Genomic DNA, 4,747 nt, shown 5'->3' with positions numbered 1-4,747 from the left:
AGCTATAAAGGTAGTGGGCCTTAGGGTAATTTCCAATGGTGGGCATTTAACCACTACTATCCTATGGTGCGGTCCATTTGGGACTTTGATCTGACTCATGATGGGGTTCACGACCCTTACACTAATTTGGAAAATGGATGGACAGCGTGTATAGCACATACACCAAGGTGGGCCTCACGAGGCTGCCCCATGGTGGGATGCCCCAGCCCAGTTATTCCCCGGTAGGCGTCCACCTTAGATTTGGATCTGATTCATCAACTCTGGCCCCCACCCTTGTGTGGGCCCTGAAAAAGTCTGGTGGAGGATGTGAGGGCCCTACACATCATCAATGAGCCCCACAGTGATGGGCAGCAAGGATATATAATACATACGACATGGTGGGCAGCCTGTTGGACGGCCAGCCCACTAGCAGCTGGGCCTGCTGGGCGTCCTACTGATGGATGGCATGGGTAGAACACATATATATGGTGGGCCCCATCTGGGGATGGTCCACCAAAGGTGTGGGCTTCGTCCAGATGGGCCACATAATGGGAGAACGGAGTGGATAATATATATATATATATATATATATATATATATATATATATATATATATATATATATATATATATATATACATGTGTGTGTGTCACAGCAGGCCCACAGTCTGCTGGGCGCCAGTCCAGTAGAACTGGGGTCTGCCTGAGCTATGGCCGGCCCCAGGGGCTGTGTGAACACAATTCATACATCATGGTGGGTCCCCTCTTAGGTGTGGGCCATCTAGAAGGTGGGCCGATCCCACACTTCCACCCAAAACAACTAGACAGGGTGGATAAAATAGTGCATCACAGTGGGTTGTTGGCCGTTAGGTCGGTCCAGTTTGGACTCGGGCCTGAGATGATCCCACAGGCTGGACGTATGGATATAGTACATATATCAAGGTGGGGTCCATGTGAGTGGGCCAACCCACTTCCAATCAAGCTGATATTTGGGATTTCCCTTCATCCAGGCCTATTTGGTTGTACAGGCCTTGGAGACAAGCAACAGCCAGGCCTATTTGCAGGACAATATGGATAAAATGCATGCCTCAAAGGGAGTCCATGCAAGTGGGCCACATAGCTGGAAAACTAAGCTGATTAGTGGGTCTTTCCCTTTCCACTTAGGCCTGTGTGATCGGCCAGTCATGCAGGCCCAAAGTAAACAGCATGTGGCTGCTATTATGGATAGCAATTTGGTGTCCCACTTGGGTGGATAGTGTGGATGAAACTCATGCATCGAGGTGGGGTCCAAACAGGGAAGGGAGAGAGAGACGGAGAGAGAGAGAGAGAGAGAGAGAATCGTGTGGTGAAGGGAGCTCCGCCACTATGAGCTCCCTTGCAATACAATGCATACATCAAGATGGGCCCCAAAATTGTGTGGGCCCTCAAATCAGTAAATCAAGGTGGGGATACCTTCCCCACCATAAAATCAAGGGTCTAAATGACCCTCTTGCAAATGGATAACCAATAATCATCATGGTGGGGTCCATGGAGAATGGCCCCATCGTGGAATACACATAAGTATCATGGTGGGCCATTGGCCACACCTTGGGTCCAAAATGGAATCTCTATCATTAACCAGTTGGCCCCACTTGTCCCATGGATTAAAATCAAAGATCTACCCTATGAACACCCACATATAGCTCTTCTTCTTGGCTCCTTGGAATCCTTAGCTCCTAAGCTCTCTTTTCAATGGTAGATGATGAAGATTGGAGGGTTTGATGGTGAGATTTGGGGTAGGGAGATGGGTCTTGAGCTTGGGTCCTTCTTCCTCTACTTAGAACTTTTCTCTCCTCTTAGTTGCTAGGGAATGGGTAGAGAAATGAGAGAGAGAATGGGATGGGATGGGATGAAAATGAGAGAGGAGGGATGGGTTGTGTAAGAGATATGATGGGTTGTGTAAGAGGCATGCCATAGAAGTTGACTCTTGGGATGAGAGAGAAAGGCATGGGTTGCTTGTTATGATGGGAGGAGAGGCATGGGCTAGGCATAGGCTATGATGACTCATGGGCTAGGCATAGGCTAGGCATAGGTTATGATGGCATGGGCAGAGATTCCCTCTCCTAAACTGGAATCTCTGGAGATCCGCAATGCACGGTGTTTCCACAAAATATACACGGGCCCACAACTCATTACATTGGTGGGCAAGATGCGGCGTTGGAACTGCGATGACGGTGCGGTCGCAAGGGTATGACTTTTGGGTTGAGTCAACTCAGGTCTTCGAGGTGTGTCTTAAGGTCACGCTCATTCACTGTCTACAGGTAGCAGGTCACCGGAATTCGACGAAGAAGATCGCAGGAGTTGGTGAAAGGGTAAGGTACAAGGATACGGGTCTTACAGTCCTATTCACCCTCCTTTAGGGCATCTATAACTCGTCCTTTCAAGGATTATGAATTAGTTTTTAGCGTCGTTGTCAGGGATTGGCGTTAAACACGATTAGATTTAAGTTTTCTAGATTTGATTTTTGATTTAGGTTAGATTTTTCTGGTTTTCTGAATTTTTTTAATATAGGGTTTTTAGAATTTTGCAATTTCCAGAATTTTGTTCTTAAGATTTATCTTTTTTCTTTAAACATTGTTTATTGTTTCTATTTTATAGGATCTTCAATTTTAGTTCTTCTCTTTTGGTAACATCTTCCCTTTACTTTCTTTTCTTATTGTTGTAAGATGTTTTCCGTAGAAATTTATTTTAGGATTAGATTTAGAATCAGGGTTTAATCATGTTCATATAAGAGTGGACACGTGAAAACTCTAATCTACTTCTAAAAGATGAGAGATATCGTGAAGGGCTATCAAATGATTATGTTAGGAAATAACCTATGTCTCGAAATTTAACTAAAACTAAGATTGAGAGCTGACCAGATATGATATTCAACCGGTTAAGAAGTCCATACGAGATCATATGAGGGAGAACAATTACACTCCATTAATCAAGAAATCATTACTTGATTATTAGAGTGAGAACAATTATTACCCATTCGGCAAGAAGAAAACAATGAGTGATTATATTATGGGTGATAACATGCACCAACAACCATCAAACTCTCCCTCATATGACTCGTATGACTATAATCAATAGAAACATCAAAGTTTAAATTAGCGAGGTGAACTAACAATCAATTCTAATGACTATCCTCTTAGATCCCCTACTAAAGAGATCCAACCAGAAACAGTCCAAGAGGATTCACTTCAGAATTACATAGAAGCTTAAGAACAATTTAACCAATTCGTCACACAGTCATTCACAGACATTAGAAAATCATTAGAAGCGATTGAATCCTCCATTCACAGTCATTCCTTGCTCGTGGAAGCTGCAGCCCCACCATGCTTGGGATCCGAAAATTTGACCAAATGGACTGCAAGTCCTCTGGCTGTAGACAAGATATAAAAATATTAGCCGATAAGGCCACCCCTTGAGAAGACGAGGAGGCCACCTCTACCTGAGGCGAAGATGCCTCCTTGACACAAGGTGCCACCACCCGGTGGTGGTCCCCTTGACGAAGCTAGCTAGGAGTCTGTATTGTCATGTATAAACTCCTCATGAAAGGCCCCTGAAATGGAGGCCTCCTCAGAGTCTCCCTGGATGACATGAAAAGAGAAAAAATAAAAAGGAAACGTGGGAAGAAGGGCATGAAGAGCAAAGGAGAAGAAGGGATCAAGCTGGTGCTTATCGGAAGAACTGATCTCAAGCTGCTACAAATCAACTAGGAAGAAACACACAAGAAAATTAGAGGAATGAAGAAGCAGGTTGATAGAGCTCGAACTTCACAAAATCAAGTAAGCGCACAATGAGAGGAGAAGCCTCTATTTATAAGCCACCAAGTAGCAATGCATTTAATGCTGGCAGCATCCATGAAAGCATGAGAAGGCATATCAATTAACGAGCTCTTCCATGTAGTGACACAAGGTTCACCCAAGCTAAGCATTAAATGGTCGAGTTATAGATGTCCACCCGTGAATCGCTCAGGAGTCGAATGGCACTCGCTACTCAATGGGCGTCCCCTTATACTATGAAACCACCATCATTTCTTTTTTTATTCCTATGACAAACTCCACCATTTTCGATTCCCACCCTTATCGTTAAACAAAAATTTCAAAAAAGAAAAAGATCTGGCTACCTGCAGTTTGAAACTTTGAATCCCGCACTTATAGATTAGTTCAGGTTCTTACTTCTCCAGCTTGCGAACGTCAAGGTCGGAAGTAGGGGCAACTATTGTGAGGAAAACTGAATTGTCCTATCACAGGGGATGACATGCTTCAAGGGGGGAATATCAGAATGACACTAACTAAGAATCGCCCGAACGGGCTCCTCAAGTTATCGACGTATCAATCATATAAGATTAACCGACCTAAGGGGCTAATTGAAATTGCGGTTTTTGCCACCATGCATTTATGTGTTGAAGTATGGCGGAGCTAGAGAATAAAGGCTAAGTATTAGAGGGGGTGATTAGGACCAATTTAAAATATATGTTAAATAAAAAATAATAATTGCCTAATGTAAACTAATTTGCAATTAAACTAAGTAAGGTAAAGTAACTCTAAGGCTTCTAAGCCAATAGAGGGTCCAATCACATAGACTACACATGATTTGCAATTAAGGCTCCTAGTTTATAAAGAGATAGTGTATATAAGAGTGTGGGATGTGCTACATATCAATATTAGACATTCATCTAAATATGCATTCATAATTAAGCATTCAAAACACATAAGCATAATTAAATAAATGCGCAA

Source organism: Magnolia sinica, chromosome 4, assembly GCF_029962835.1.
Source record: "Magnolia sinica isolate HGM2019 chromosome 4, MsV1, whole genome shotgun sequence".
NCBI lineage: Eukaryota > Viridiplantae > Streptophyta > Magnoliopsida > Magnoliales > Magnoliaceae > Magnolia > Magnolia sinica.
Note: the sequence above shows the minus strand (reverse complement) of the source record.